General features: G+C 58.2%; 4 long non-coding RNA genes across 4 annotated transcripts; all 4 read right to left on the reverse strand.

Annotated features, from left to right (window-relative positions):
* Positions 1 to 242: 242 nt before the first annotated feature.
* On the reverse strand, positions 243 to 3,969 carry LOC129393165 (uncharacterized). The gene is made up of 3 exons (XR_008619844.2): positions 2,819 to 3,969; positions 1,648 to 1,871; positions 243 to 646 (listed from the first exon to the last, which is right to left on the reverse strand). It is a non-coding gene; the product is annotated as an uncharacterized LOC129393165 (long non-coding RNA).
* A 378-nt stretch (positions 3,970 to 4,347) lies between these two features.
* Positions 4,348 to 8,086, reverse strand: LOC129393166 (uncharacterized). The gene is made up of 3 exons (XR_008619845.2): positions 6,925 to 8,086; positions 5,753 to 5,976; positions 4,348 to 4,751 (listed from the first exon to the last, which is right to left on the reverse strand). It is a non-coding gene; the product is annotated as an uncharacterized LOC129393166 (long non-coding RNA).
* Positions 8,087 to 8,454: 368 nt separating this feature from the next.
* On the reverse strand, positions 8,455 to 12,173 carry LOC129393167 (uncharacterized). The gene is made up of 3 exons (XR_008619846.2): positions 11,032 to 12,173; positions 9,860 to 10,083; positions 8,455 to 8,858 (listed from the first exon to the last, which is right to left on the reverse strand). It is a non-coding gene; the product is annotated as an uncharacterized LOC129393167 (long non-coding RNA).
* A 387-nt stretch (positions 12,174 to 12,560) lies between these two features.
* Positions 12,561 to 15,620, reverse strand: LOC134731079 (uncharacterized). The gene is made up of 3 exons (XR_010113146.1): positions 15,135 to 15,620; positions 13,966 to 14,189; positions 12,561 to 12,964 (listed from the first exon to the last, which is right to left on the reverse strand). It is a non-coding gene; the product is annotated as an uncharacterized LOC134731079 (long non-coding RNA).
* Between the last annotated feature and the right edge of the window lie 201 nt (positions 15,621 to 15,821).

Raw genomic sequence — 15,821 nt, forward strand, 5'->3', positions numbered from 1 at the left:
GGAGGCACCCCCCGCGAGGCGGGGTCTCAGAGCCAGCCCCTCTTCCCCCACTGGCTCTTAGGAACCCCTTCGCAGGGGGGGGAGGCACCCCCCGCGAGGCGGGGTCTCAGAGCCAGCCCCTCTTCCCCCACTGGCTCTTAGGAACCCCATCGCAGGGGGGGGAGGCACCCCCCGCGAGGCGGGGCCTCAGAGCCAGCCCCTCTTCCCCCACTGGCTCTTAGGAACCCCATCGCAGGGGGGGGAGGCACCCCCCGCGAGGCGGGGTCTCAGAGCCAGCCCCTCTTCCCCCACTGGCTCTTAGGACCCCCATCGCAGTGGGGGGAGGCACCCCCGCGAGGCGGGGACTGAGAGCCAGCCCCTCTTCCCCCGCTGGCTCTGAGGATCCTCCGTGGACTCACAGCCTCTTTACCATATTGTGACTAATATCATCTCCCCCTCTGGAGATTACGAACTCTTTCACAGACGGGTGTACACCCTCGGTGTACAGAGGGTGTACACCCGTCTGTATTGGGAGTAATATCATCCTCTTCCTCCCTGAATATGAAGAACAGTATCACAGGGGTGTTTCTACTCCCTGCGATATCGCGTGTCATATCCTCCTCTCCCACGTTGCAATTAGAAGGAATATCAGTGGGGGCGTGTCCACCTGTAGGGAAAAGAAAGAGAGATCAGACTGTCACTGTGTCCATGTAGAAAGGAAAGACCTAAGAGACTCCATTTTGAAAAAGACCTGTCCTTTAAACAATTGCTTTGCTGAGATGTTGTTAATTTGTAGCTTTGCCCTAGCCGCTTGGCCCCAGCCACTTTGACCCAACCTGGAGCTCACAAAAACATGTGTTGTATAAAATCAAAGTTCAAGGGATGCAGGGCTGTGCAGGACGTGCCTTGTTAACGAAATGTTTACCAGCAGTATACTTGGTAAAAGTCATCGCCATTCTCTAGTCTCAATAAACCGGGGACACAATGCACTGTGGAAAGCCGCAGGGACCTCTGCCCTTGAAAGCAGGGTATTGTCCAAGCTCTCTCCCCATCTGATAGTCTGAAATATAGCCTCATGGGATGAGAAAGACCTGACTGTCCCCCAGCCCGACACCCGTAATGGGTCTGTGCTGAGGTGGATTAGTAAAAGAGGAAAGCCTCTTGCAGCTGAGATGGAGGAAGGCCACTGTCTCCTGCTTGCCCCTGGGAACTGAATGTCTCGGTGTAAAACCCGATTGTACATTCGTTCAACTCTGAGATAGGAGAAAAGCTGCCCTGTGGCGGGAGGCCAGACATGTTTGCAGTAACACTGCCTTGTTCTTCTTTACTCCACTGAGATGTTTGGGTGCAGAGAAACAAATCTGGCTTACGTGCATGTCCAGTCATAGTACCTTCCCTTGAACCTAATTATGACATGGATTCTTTTGCTCACATGTCTTCTGCTGACTCTCTCCTTATCATCACCCTGCTCTCCTACTACATTCCTTTCTGCTAAAATCATGAAAATCATAATCAATAACAACTGAGGGAACTCAGAGGCTGGTGCCGGTGCAGGTCCTTGGTGTGCTGAGCGCCGGTCCCCTGGACCCACTGTTGTATCTTTACACTTTCTCTCTGTGTCTTATTTCTTTTCTCAGTCTCTCGTCCCACCCAACTAGAAATACTCACAGGTGTGGAGGGGCAGTCCACCACTTCATCCACCTTCTGTCATATTGAAAGTAACATCATCTTCTTCCCTCCAGGATCGTGGGAATAATATCCCTGGGGGGTTTCCACTTTCTGCCATGTATGTAGTCATATCACCCCCTCCGCCGTGGAATATCATTAAGGAACATCTCACACGGGGCTGTATACTTCCTCCGATATTGGGAGTGACATCAACCTCTCGGTCTCTGAATATGAGGAAGAAAATCACAGGGCGGGTGTACACCTCGTGCTCTACGATGGGGAGTCATATCTGTCTGTTATGGGGAGTAATATCATCCTCTCCCTTTCAGGATACTAATAACAGTTTAACAGGCTGGGTGAACACAGCCTGCGATGCTGAAATTATCATCATCCTCTCCCCCTCTTCCTCCCCTGGCTCTTAGGATGCCCATCTCAGCGGAGCGAGCCACCCCCCGCGAGGCGGGGACTGAGCCAGCCCCTGTTCCCCCCCTGGCTCTTAGGATCCGTATCGCGAGGGGGGGAGGCACCCCCCGCGCGGCGGGGACTGAGAGCCAGCCCCTCTTCCCCCCATGGCTCTTAGGACCCCCATCGCTGTGGGGGGGAGGCACCCCCCGCGCGGCGGGGACTGGGAGACAACCCCTCTTCCCTGCCTGGCTCTTAGGACCCCCATCGCAGGGTAGCAAGGCACGCCCCGCGAGGCGGGGACTGAGAGTCAGCCCTTCTTCCCCCCCCTGGCTCTTAGGAACCCCATCGCAGTGGGGGGATGCACCCCTGGCGAGGCGCGGACTTAGAGCCAGCCGCTCTTCCCCCCTGGCTCTTGGGACCCCCATCGCAGGGGGGGAGGCACCCCCTCGTGGCGGGGACTGAGAGCCAGCCCCTCTTCCCTCCATTTCTCTTAGGACCCCCATCGCAGGGGGGGAGGCAACCCCCGCGAGGCGGGGACTGAGAGCCAGCCGCTCTTTCCCCCCTGGCTCTTAGGACCCCCATCGCAGGGAGGGGAGGCACCCCCCGCGAGGCGGTGACTGAGAGCCAGCCCTTCTTCCTCGCCCAACTCTGAGGATCCCCATCACACGGGGGAGGCACACCCCGTGAGGCGGGGACTGAGAGCCAGTCCCTCTTCCCCCACTGGCTTATGACCCCCATCGAGGATTCTAAGATCCTTAGGACTGACCTGGAGGGCTGTGGGTATTAGGTGTCCAAGAAGAAAACTCAGATCTGCCGACGACCGCAGGTAGCTTACTTGGGATTTACTATTCGACAGGTGTCCGAAAGCAGCCCGGGATCCGAAAGAAAGCAGGTCATTTGCAATCTTCCGGAGCCTAAGGGCAGAAGGCTGGTGAGAGAATTCCTAGGAGCTGTGGGGTTTTGTAGACTGCGGAGCCCAACTTTGCAGTATTAGCCACGCCTTTGTATGACGTCACAAAGGGGGCGGGGACCGGCAACATTTGGAATGGGGATTCCAACAACAGCAAGTCTTTCATGACTTAAAGGAAAAACTTCTGAAAGCCCCAGCCCAGGGGCTAGCGGATCTCACAAAGCCTTTTCCACTGTATGCGTCAGAGAAAAGATGGCAGCTGGACTTTAAACCCAAACTGTGGGGCCCTGGCTGAGGCCGGTGGCCTACCTCTCTAAACAGCTAGACAGGGTTTCTAAAGGATGGCCCCCCTGTTTGAGGGCCTTGGCAGCAACTGCCCTGCTAGTACAAGAAGCAAATCAGCTGACTCTTGGGTAAAACCAGAACATAAAGGCCCCCCAAGCTGTGGTGACTGAAAGCCAGCCCCTCTTCCCCTCCTGGCTCTTAGGACCCCCATCGCAGGAAGGGGAGGCACTCCCCGCGAGGCGGGGACTGAGAGCCAGCCCCTCTTCCCCCACTGGCTCTTAGGACCCCCGTCGCAGGGGGAGGAGGCACCCCCAGCGAGGCGGGGTCTCAGAGCCAGCCCCTCTTCCCCCACTGGCCCTTAGGACCCCCATCGCAGTGGGGGGAGGCACCCCAGCGAGGCGTGGTCTCAGAGCCAGCCCCTCTTCCCCCACTGGCCTTTAGGACCCCCGTCGCAGGGAGAGGAGGCACCCCCCACGAGGCGGGGACTGAGAGCCAGCCCCTCTAAGCCTTCTGGCTCTTAGGACCCCCATCGCGGGGGGGGAGGCACCCCCCGCGAGGCGGGTACAGAGAGCCAGCCCCTCTTCTGCTCCTGGCTCTAAGGACCCCCATCACAGGGGGGGGAGGCACCCCCCGCGAGGCGGGTACAGAGAGCCAGCCCCTCTTCCCCCACTGGCCCTTAGGAACCCCATCGCAGGGGGGGGAGGCACCCCCCGCGAGGCGGGGTCTCAGAGCCAGCCCCTCTTCCCCCACTGGCCCTTAGGACCCCCATCGCAGGGGGGGAGGCACCCCCCGCGAGGCGGGGTCTCAGAGCCAGCCCCTCTTCCCCCACTGGCCCTTAGGACCCCCATCGAAGGGGGGGGAGGCACCCCCAGCGAGGCGGGGTCTCAGAGCCAGCCCCTCTTCCCCCACTGGCTCTTAGGAACCCCTTCGCAGGGGGGGGAGGCACCCCCCGCGAGGCGGGGTCTCAGAGCCAGCCCCTCTTCCCCCACTGGCTCTTAGGAACCCCATCGCAGGGGGGGGAGGCACCCCCCGCGAGGCGGGGCCTCAGAGCCAGCCCCTCTTCCCCCACTGGCTCTTAGGAACCCCATCGCAGGGGGGGGAGGCACCCCCCGCGAGGCGGGGTCTCAGAGCCAGCCCCTCTTCCCCCACTGGCTCTTAGGACCCCCATCGCAGTGGGGGGAGGCACCCCCGCGAGGCGGGGACTGAGAGCCAGCCCCTCTTCCCCCGCTGGCTCTGAGGATCCTCCGTGGACTCACAGCCTCTTTACCATATTGTGACTAATATCATCTCCCCCTCTGGAGATTACGAACTCTTTCACAGACGGGTGTACACCCTCGGTGTACAGAGGGTGTACACCCGTCTGTATTGGGAGTAATATCATCCTCTTCCTCCCTGAATATGAAGAACAGTATCACAGGGGTGTTTCTACTCCCTGCGATATCGCGTGTCATATCCTCCTCTCCCACGTTGCAATTAGAAGGAATATCAGTGGGGGCGTGTCCACCTGTAGGGAAAAGAAAGAGAGATCAGACTGTCACTGTGTCCATGTAGAAAGGAAAGACCTAAGAGACTCCATTTTGAAAAAGACCTGTCCTTTAAACAATTGCTTTGCTGAGATGTTGTTAATTTGTAGCTTTGCCCTAGCCGCTTGGCCCCAGCCACTTTGACCCAACCTGGAGCTCACAAAAACATGTGTTGTATAAAATCAAAGTTCAAGGGATGCAGGGCTGTGCAGGACGTGCCTTGTTAACGAAATGTTTACCAGCAGTATACTTGGTAAAAGTCATCGCCATTCTCTAGTCTCAATAAACCGGGGACACAATGCACTGTGGAAAGCCGCAGGGACCTCTGCCCTTGAAAGCAGGGTATTGTCCAAGCTCTCTCCCCATCTGATAGTCTGAAATATAGCCTCATGGGATGAGAAAGACCTGACTGTCCCCCAGCCCGACACCCGTAATGGGTCTGTGCTGAGGTGGATTAGTAAAAGAGGAAAGCCTCTTGCAGCTGAGATGGAGGAAGGCCACTATCTCCTGCTTGCCCCTGGGAACTGAATGTCTCGGTGTAAAACCCGATTGTACATTCGTTCAACTCTGAGATAGGAGAAAAGCTGCCCTGTGGCGGGAGGCCAGACATGTTTGCAGTAACACTGCCTTGTTCTTCTTTACTCCACTGAGATGTTTGGGTGCAGAGAAACAAATCTGGCTTACGTGCATGTCCAGTCATAGTACCTTCCCTTGAACCTAATTATGACATGGATTCTTTTGCTCACATGTCTTCTGCTGACTCTCTCCTTATCATCACCCTGCTCTCCTACTACATTCCTTTCTGCTAAAATCATGAAAATCATAATCAATAACAACTGAGGGAACTCAGAGGCTGGTGCCGGTGCAGGTCCTTGGTGTGCTGAGCGCCGGTCCCCTGGACCCACTGTTGTATCTTTACACTTTCTCTCTGTGTCTTATTTCTTTTCTCAGTCTCTCGTCCCACCCAACTAGAAATACTCACAGGTGTGGAGGGGCAGTCCACCACTTCATCCACCTTCTGTCATATTGAAAGTAACATCATCTTCTTCCCTCCAGGATCGTGGGAATAATATCCCTGGGGGGTTTCCACTTTCTGCCATGTATGTAGTCATATCACCCCCTCCGCCGTGGAATATCATTAAGGAACATCTCACACGGGGCTGTATACTTCCTCCGATATTGGGAGTGACATCAACCTCTCGGTCTCTGAATATGAGGAAGAAAATCACAGGGCGGGTGTACACCTCGTGCTCTACGATGGGGAGTCATATCTGTCTGTTATGGGGAGTAATATCATCCTCTCCCTTTCAGGATACTAATAACAGTTTAACAGGCTGGGTGAACACAGCCTGCGATGCTGAAATTATCATCATCCTCTCCCCCTCTTCCTCCCCTGGCTCTTAGGATGCCCATCTCAGCAGAGCGAGCCACCCCCCGCGAGGCGGGGACTGAGCCAGCCCCTGTTCCCCCCCTGGCTCTTAGGATCCGTATCGCGAGGGGGGGAGGCACCCCCCGCGCGGCGGGGACTGAGAGCCAGCCCCTCTTCCCCCCATGGCTCTTAGGACCCCCATCGCTGTGGGGGGGAGGCACCCCCCGCGCGGCGGGGACTGGGAGACAACCCCTCTTCCCTGCCTGGCTCTTAGGACCCCCATCGCAGGGTAGCAAGGCACGCCCCGCGAGGCGGGGACTGAGAGTCAGCCCTTCTTCCCCCCCCTGGCTCTTAGGAACCCCATCGCAGTGGGGGGATGCACCCCTGGCGAGGCGCGGACTTAGAGCCAGCCGCTCTTCCCCCCCTGGCTCTTGGGACCCCCATCGCAGGGGGGGAGGCACCCCCTCGTGGCGGGGACTGAGAGCCAGCCCCTCTTCCCTCCATTTCTCTTAGGACCCCCATCGCAGGGGGGGAGGCAACCCCCGCGAGGCGGGGACTGAGAGCCAGCCGCTCTTTCCCCCCTGGCTCTTAGGACCCCCATCGCAGGGAGGGGAGGCACCCCCCGCGAGGCGGTGACTGAGAGCCAGCCCTTCTTCCTCGCCCAACTCTGAGGATCCCCATCACACGGGGGAGGCACACCCCGTGAGGCGGGGACTGAGAGCCAGTCCCTCTTCCCCCACTGGCTTATGACCCCCATCGAGGATTCTAAGATCCTTAGGACTGACCTGGAGGGCTGTGGGTATTAGGTGTCCAAGAAGAAAACTCAGATCTGCCGACGACCGCAGGTAGCTTACTTGGGATTTACTATTCGACAGGTGTCCGAAAGCAGCCCGGGATCCGAAAGAAAGCAGGTCATTTGCAATCTTCCGGAGCCTAAGGGCAGAAGGCTGGTGAGAGAATTCCTAGGAGCTGTGGGGTTTTGTAGACTGCGGAGCCCAACTTTGCAGTATTAGCCACGCCTTTGTATGACGTCACAAAGGGGGCGGGGACCGGCAACATTTGGAATGGGGATTCCAACAACAGCAAGTCTTTCATGACTTAAAGGAAAAACTTCTGAAAGCCCCAGCCCAGGGGCTAGCGGATCTCACAAAGCCTTTTCCACTGTATGCGTCAGAGAAAAGATGGCAGCTGGACTTTAAACCCAAACTGTGGGGCCCTGGCTGAGGCCGGTGGCCTACCTCTCTAAACAGCTAGACAGGGTTTCTAAAGGATGGCCCCCCTGTTTGAGGGCCTTGGCAGCAACTGCCCTGCTAGTACAAGAAGCAAATCAGCTGACTCTTGGGTAAAACCAGAACATAAAGGCCCCCCAAGCTGTGGTGACTGAAAGCCAGCCCCTCTTCCCCTCCTGGCTCTTAGGACCCCCATCGCAGGAAGGGGAGGCACTCCCCGCGAGGCGGGGACTGAGAGCCAGCCCCTCTTCCCCCACTGGCTCTTAGGACCCCCGTCGCAGGGGGAGGAGGCACCCCCAGCGAGGCGGGGTCTCAGAGCCAGCCCCTCTTCCCCCACTGGCCCTTAGGACCCCCATCGCAGTGGGGGGAGGCACCCCAGCGAGGCGTGGTCTCAGAGCCAGCCCCTCTTCCCCCACTGGCCTTTAGGACCCCCGTCGCAGGGAGAGGAGGCACCCCCCACGAGGCGGGGACTGAGAGCCAGCCCCTCTAAGCCTTCTGGCTCTTAGGACCCCCATCGCGGGGGGGGGAGGCACCCCCCGCGAGGCGGGTACAGAGAGCCAGCCCCTCTTCTGCTCCTGGCTCTAAGGACCCCCATCACAGGGGGGGGAGGCACCCCCCGCGAGGCGGGTACAGAGAGCCAGCCCCTCTTCCCCCACTGGCCCTTAGGAACCCCATCGCAGGGGGGGGAGGCACCCCCCGCGAGGCGGGGTCTCAGAGCCAGCCCCTCTTCCCCCACTGGCCCTTAGGACCCCCATCGCAGGGGGGGAGGCACCCCCCGCGAGGCGGGGTCTCAGAGCCAGCCCCTCTTCCCCCACTGGCCCTTAGGACCCCCATCGAAGGGGGGGGAGGCACCCCCAGTGAGGCGGGGTCTCAGAGCCAGCCCCTCTTCCCCCACTGGCTCTTAGGAACCCCTTCGCAGGGGGGGGAGGCACCCCCCGCGAGGCGGGGTCTCAGAGCCAGCCCCTCTTCCCCCACTGGCTCTTAGGAACCCCATCGCAGGGGGGGGAGGCACCCCCCGCGAGGCGGGGCCTCAGAGCCAGCCCCTCTTCCCCCACTGGCTCTTAGGAACCCCATCGCAGGGGGGGGAGGCACCCCCCGCGAGGCGGGGTCTCAGAGCCAGCCCCTCTTCCCCCACTGGCTCTTAGGACCCCCATCGCAGTGGGGGGAGGCACCCCCGCGAGGCGGGGACTGAGAGCCAGCCCCTCTTCCCCCGCTGGCTCTGAGGATCCTCCGTGGACTCACAGCCTCTTTACCATATTGTGACTAATATCATCTCCCCCTCTGGAGATTACGAACTCTTTCACAGACGGGTGTACACCCTCGGTGTACAGAGGGTGTACACCCGTCTGTATTGGGAGTAATATCATCCTCTTCCTCCCTGAATATGAAGAACAGTATCACAGGGGTGTTTCTACTCCCTGCGATATCGCGTGTCATATCCTCCTCTCCCACGTTGCAATTAGAAGGAATATCAGTGGGGGCGTGTCCACCTGTAGGGAAAAGAAAGAGAGATCAGACTGTCACTGTGTCCATGTAGAAAGGAAAGACCTAAGAGACTCCATTTTGAAAAAGACCTGTCCTTTAAACAATTGCTTTGCTGAGATGTTGTTAATTTGTAGCTTTGCCCTAGCCGCTTGGCCCCAGCCACTTTGACCCAACCTGGAGCTCACAAAAACATGTGTTGTATAAAATCAAAGTTCAAGGGATGCAGGGCTGTGCAGGACGTGCCTTGTTAACGAAATGTTTACCAGCAGTATACTTGGTAAAAGTCATCGCCATTCTCTAGTCTCAATAAACTGGGGACACAATGCACTGTGGAAAGCCGCAGGGACCTCTGCCCTTGAAAGCAGGGTATTGTCCAAGCTCTCTCCCCATCTGATAGTCTGAAATATAGCCTCATGGGATGAGAAAGACCTGACTGTCCCCCAGCCCGACACCCGTAATGGGTCTGTGCTGAGGTGGATTAGTAAAAGAGGAAAGCCTCTTGCAGCTGAGATGGAGGAAGGCCACTATCTCCTGCTTGCCCCTGGGAACTGAATGTCTCGGTGTAAAACCCGATTGTACATTCGTTCAACTCTGAGATAGGAGAAAAGCTGCCCTGTGGCGGGAGGCGAGACATGTTTGCAGTAACACTGCCTTGTTCTTCTTTACTCCACTGAGATGTTTGGGTGCAGAGAAACAAATCTGGCTTACGTGCATGTCCAGTCATAGTACCTTCCCTTGAACCTAATTATGACATGGATTCTTTTGCTCACATGTCTTCTGCTGACTCTCTCCTTATCATCACCCTGCTCTCCTACTACATTCCTTTCTGCTAAAATCATGAAAATCATAATCAATAACAACTGAGGGAACTCAGAGGCTGGTGCCGGTGCAGGTCCTTGGTGTGCTGAGCGCCGGTCCCCTGGACCCACTGTTGTATCTTTACACTTTCTCTCTGTGTCTTATTTCTTTTCTCAGTCTCTCGTCCCACCCAACTAGAAATACTCACAGGTGTGGAGGGGCAGTCCACCACTTCATCCACCTTCTGTCATATTGAAAGTAACATCATCTTCTTCCCTCCAGGATCGTGGGAATAATATCCCTGGGGGGTTTCCACTTTCTGCCATGTATGTAGTCATATCACCCCCTCCGCCGTGGAATATCATTAAGGAACATCTCACACGGGGCTGTATACTTCCTCCGATATTGGGAGTGACATCAACCTCTCGGTCTCTGAATATGAGGAAGAAAATCACAGGGCGGGTGTACACCTCGTGCTCTACGATGGGGAGTCATATCTGTCTGTTATGGGGAGTAATATCATCCTCTCCCTTTCAGGATACTAATAACAGTTTAACAGGCTGGGTGAACACAGCCTGCGATGCTGAAATTATCATCATCCTCTCCCCCTCTTCCTCCCCTGGCTCTTAGGATGCCCATCTCAGCGGAGCGAGCCACCCCCCGCGAGGCGGGGACTGAGCCAGCCCCTGTTCCCCCCCTGGCTCTTAGGATCCGTATCGCGAGGGGGGGAGGCACCCCCCGCGCGGCGGGGACTGAGAGCCAGCCCCTCTTCCCCCCATGGCTCTTAGGACCCCCATCGCTGTGGGGGGGAGGCACCCCCCGCGCGGCGGGGACTGGGAGACAACCCCTCTTCCCTGCCTGGCTCTTAGGACCCCCATCGCAGGGTAGCAAGGCACGCCCCGCGAGGCGGGGACTGAGAGTCAGCCCTTCTTCCCCCCCCTGGCTCTTAGGAACCCCATCGCAGTGGGGGGATGCACCCCTGGCGAGGCGCGGACTTAGAGCCAGCCGCTCTTCCCCCCCTGGCTCTTGGGACCCCCATCGCAGGGGGGGAGGCACCCCCTCGTGGCGGGGACTGAGAGCCAGCCCCTCTTCCCTCCATTTCTCTTAGGACCCCCATCGCAGGGGGGGAGGCAACCCCCGCGAGGCGGGGACTGAGAGCCAGCCGCTCTTTCCCCCCTGGCTCTTAGGACCCCCATCGCAGGGAGGGGAGGCACCCCCCGCGAGGCGGTGACTGAGAGCCAGCCCTTCTTCCTCGCCCAACTCTGAGGATCCCCATCACACGGGGGAGGCACACCCCGTGAGGCGGGGACTGAGAGCCAGTCCCTCTTCCCCCACTGGCTTATGACCCCCATCGAGGATTCTAAGATCCTTAGGACTGACCTGGAGGGCTGTGGGTATTAGGTGTCCAAGAAGAAAACTCAGATCTGCCGACGACCGCAGGTAGCTTACTTGGGATTTACTATTCGACAGGTGTCCGAAAGCAGCCCGGGATCCGAAAGAAAGCAGGTCATTTGCAATCTTCCGGAGCCTAAGGGCAGAAGGCTGGTGAGAGAATTCCTAGGAGCTGTGGGGTTTTGTAGACTGCGGAGCCCAACTTTGCAGTATTAGCCACGCCTTTGTATGACGTCACAAAGGGGGCGGGGACCGGCAACATTTGGAATGGGGATTCCAACAACAGCAAGTCTTTCATGACTTAAAGGAAAAACTTCTGAAAGCCCCAGCCCAGGGGCTAGCGGATCTCACAAAGCCTTTTCCACTGTATGCGTCAGAGAAAAGATGGCAGCTGGACTTTAAACCCAAACTGTGGGGCCCTGGCTGAGGCCGGTGGCCTACCTCTCTAAACAGCTAGACAGGGTTTCTAAAGGATGGCCCCCCTGTTTGAGGGCCTTGGCAGCAACTGCCCTGCTAGTACAAGAAGCAAATCAGCTGACTCTTGGGTAAAACCAGAACATAAAGGCCCCCCAAGCTGTGGTGACTGAAAGCCAGCCCCTCTTCCCCTCCTGGCTCTTAGGACCCCCATCGCAGGAAGGGGAGGCACTCCCCGCGAGGCGGGGACTGAGAGCCAGCCCCTCTTCCCCCACTGGCTCTTAGGACCCCCGTCGCAGGGGGAGGAGGCACCCCCAGCGAGGCGGGGTCTCAGAGCCAGCCCCTCTTCCCCCACTGGCCCTTAGGACCCCCATCGCAGTGGGGGGAGGCACCCCAGCGAGGCGTGGTCTCAGAGCCAGCCCCTCTTCCCCCACTGGCCTTTAGGACCCCCGTCGCAGGGAGAGGAGGCACCCCCCACGAGGCGGGGACTGAGAGCCAGCCCCTCTAAGCCTTCTGGCTCTTAGGACCCCCATCGCGGGGGGGGAGGCACCCCCCGCGAGGCGGGTACAGAGAGCCAGCCCCTCTTCTGCTCCTGGCTCTAAGGACCCCCATCACAGGGGGGGGAGGCACCCCCCGCGAGGCGGGTACAGAGAGCCAGCCCCTCTTCCCCCACTGGCCCTTAGGAACCCCATCGCAGGGGGGGGAGGCACCCCCCGCGAGGCGGGGTCTCAGAGCCAGCCCCTCTTCCCCCACTGGCCCTTAGGACCCCCATCGCAGGGGGGGAGGCACCCCCCGCGAGGCGGGGTCTCAGAGCCAGCCCCTCTTCCCCCACTGGCCCTTAGGACCCCCATCGAAGGGGGGGGAGGCACCCCCAGCGAGGCGGGGTCTCAGAGCCAGCCCCTCTTCCCCCACTGGCTCTTAGGAACCCCTTCGCAGGGGGGGGAGGCACCCCCCGCGAGGCGGGGTCTCAGAGCCAGCCCCTCTTCCCCCACTGGCTCTTAGGAACCCCATCGCAGGGGGGGGAGGCACCCCCCGCGAGGCGGGGCCTCAGAGCCAGCCCCTCTTCCCCCACTGGCTCTTAGGAACCCCATCGCAGGGGGGGGAGGCACCCCCCGCGAGGCGGGGTCTCAGAGCCAGCCCCTCTTCCCCCACTGGCTCTTAGGACCCCCATCGCAGTGGGGGGAGGCACCCCCGCGAGGCGGGGACTGAGAGCCAGCCCCTCTTCCCCCGCTGGCTCTGAGGATCCTCCGTGGACTCACAGCCTCTTTACCATATTGTGACTAATATCATCTCCCCCTCTGGAGATTACGAACTCTTTCACAGACGGGTGTACACCCTCGGTGTACAGAGGGTGTACACCCGTCTGTATTGGGAGTAATATCATCCTCTTCCTCCCTGAATATGAAGAACAGTATCACAGGGGTGTTTCTACTCCCTGCGATATCGCGTGTCATATCCTCCTCTCCCACGTTGCAATTAGAAGGAATATCAGTGGGGGCGTGTCCACCTGTAGGGAAAAGAAAGAGAGATCAGACTGTCACTGTGTCCATGTAGAAAGGAAAGACCTAAGAGACTCCATTTTGAAAAAGACCTGTCCTTTAAACAATTGCTTTGCTGAGATGTTGTTAATTTGTAGCTTTGCCCTAGCCGCTTGGCCCCAGCCACTTTGACCCAACCTGGAGCTCACAAAAACATGTGTTGTATAAAATCAAAGTTCAAGGGATGCAGGGCTGTGCAGGACGTGCCTTGTTAACGAAATGTTTACCAGCAGTATACTTGGTAAAAGTCATCGCCATTCTCTAGTCTCAATAAACCGGGGACACAATGCACTGTGGAAAGCCGCAGGGACCTCTGCCCTTGAAAGCAGGGTATGGTCCAAGCTCTCTCCCCATCTGATAGTCTGAAATATAGCCTCATGGGATGAGAAAGACCTGACTGTCCCCCAGCCCGACACCCGTAATGGGTCTGTGCTGAGGTGGATTAGTAAAAGAGGAAAGCCTCTTGCAGCTGAGATGGAGGAAGGCCACTGTCTCCTGCTTGTCCCTGGGAACTGAATGTCTCGGTGTAAAACCCGATTGTACATTCGTTCAACTCTGAGATAGGAGAAAAGCTGCCCTGTGGCGGGAGGCCAGACATGTTTGCAGTAACACTGCCTTGTTCTTCTTTACTCCACTGAGATGTTTGGGTGCAGAGAAACAAATCTGGCTTACGTGCATGTCCAGTCATAGTACCTTCCCTTGAACCTAATTATGACATGGATTCTTTTGCTCACATGTCTTCTGCTGACTCTCTCCTTATCATCACCCTGCTCTCCTACTACATTCCTTTCTGCTAAAATCATGAAAATCATAATCAATAACAACTGAGGGAACTCAGAGGCTGGTGCCGGTGCAGGTCCTTGGTGTGCTGAGCGCCGGTCCCCTGGACCCACTGTTGTATCTTTACACTTTCTCTCTGTGTCTTATTTCTTTTCTCAGTCTCTCGTCCCACCCAACTAGAAATACTCACAGGTGTGGAGGGGCAGTCCACCACTTCATCCACCTTCTGTCATATTGAAAGTAACATCATCTTCTTCCCTCCAGGATCGTGGGAATAATATCCCTGGGGGGTTTCCACTTTCTGCCATGTATGTAGTCATATCACCCCCTCCGCCGTGGAATATCATTAAGGAACATCTCACATGGGGGTGTATACTTCCTCCGATATTGGGAGTGACATCAACCTCTCGGTCTCTGAATATGAGGAAGAAAATCACAGGGCGGGTGTACACCTCGTGCTCTACGATGGGGAGTCATATCTGTCTGTTATGGGGAGTAATATCATCCTCTCCCTTTCAGGATACTAATAACAATTTAACAGGCTGGGTGAACACAGCCTGCGATGCTGAAATTATCATCCTCTCCCCCTCTTCCTCCCCTGGCTCTTAGGATGCCCATCTCAGCGGAGCGAGCCACCCCCCGCGAGGCGGGGACTGAGCCAGCCCCTGTTCCCCCCCTGGCTCTTAGGATCCGGATCGCGAGGGGGGGAGGCACACCCCGCGCGGCGGGGACTGAGAGCCAGCCCCTCTTCCCCCCATGGCTCTTAGGACCCCCATCACAGTGGTGGGGAGGCACCCCCCGCGCGGCGGGGACTGGGAGCCAACCCCTCTTCCCTGCCTGGCTCTTAGGACCCCCATCGCTGTGGGGGGGAGGCACCCACCGCGCGGCGGGGACTGGGAGCCAACCCCTCTTCCCTGCCTGGCTCTTAGGACCCCCATCGCAGGGTAGCAAGGCACCCCCCGCGAGGCGGGGACTGAGAGTCAGCCCTTCTTCCTCCCCTGGCTCTTAGGACCCCCATCGCAGTGGGGGGATGCACCCCTGGCGAGGCGCGGACTTAGAGCCAGCCGCTCTTCCCCCCCTGGCTCTTGGGACCCCCATCGCAGGGGGGGAGGCACCCCCTCGTGGCGGGGACTGAGAGCCAGCCCCTCTTCCCTCCATTTCTCTTAGGACCCCCATCGCAGGGGGGGAGGCACCCCCCGCGCGGCGGTGACTGAGAGCCAGCTCTTCTTCCCCGCCCAACTCTGAGGATCCCCATCACACGGGGGAGGCACACCCCGCGAGGCGGGGACTGAGAGCCAGTCCCTCTTCCCCCCCTGGCTTATGACCCCCATCGAGGATTCTAAGATCCTTAGGACCGACCTGGAGGGCTGTGGGTATTAGGTGTCCAAGAAGAAAACTCAGATCTGCCGATGACCGCAGGTAGCTTACTTGGGATTTACTATTCGACAGGTGTCCGAAAGCAGCCCGGGATCCGAAAGAAAGCAAGTCATTTGCAATCTTCCGGAGCCTAAGGGCAGAAGGCTGGTGAGAGAATTCCTAGGAGCTGTGGGGTTTTGTAGACTGCGGAGCCCAACTTTGCAGTATTAGCCACGCCTTTGTACGACGTCACAAAGGGGGCGGGGACCGGGAACATTTGGAATGGGGATTCCAACAACAGCAAGTCTTTCATGACTTAAAGGAAAAACTTCTGAAAGCCCCAGCCCAGGGGCTAGCGGATCTCACAAAGCCTTTTCCACTGTATGCGTCAGAGAAAAGATGGCAGCTGGACTTTAAACCCAAACTGTGGGGCCCTGGCTGAGGCCGGTGGCCTACCTCTCTAAACAGCTAGACAGGTTTTCTAAAGGATGGCCCCCCTGTTTGAGGGCCTTCGCAGCAACTGCCCTGCTAGAACCAGATTCATAATAAGCTTACTGTTGGGCAAAACCAGAATAGAAAGGCCCCTCATGCTGTGGTGACTGAGAGCCAGCCTCGCTTCCCCCCCCCCGGCTCTTAGGACCCCCATCGCAAGGGTGCAAGGCACCCCCGGCGAGGCGGGGACAGAGAGCC

This window comes from Pan paniscus, chromosome 8 (genome assembly GCF_029289425.2).
Source record: "Pan paniscus chromosome 8, NHGRI_mPanPan1-v2.0_pri, whole genome shotgun sequence".
Lineage (NCBI taxonomy): Eukaryota > Metazoa > Chordata > Mammalia > Primates > Hominidae > Pan > Pan paniscus.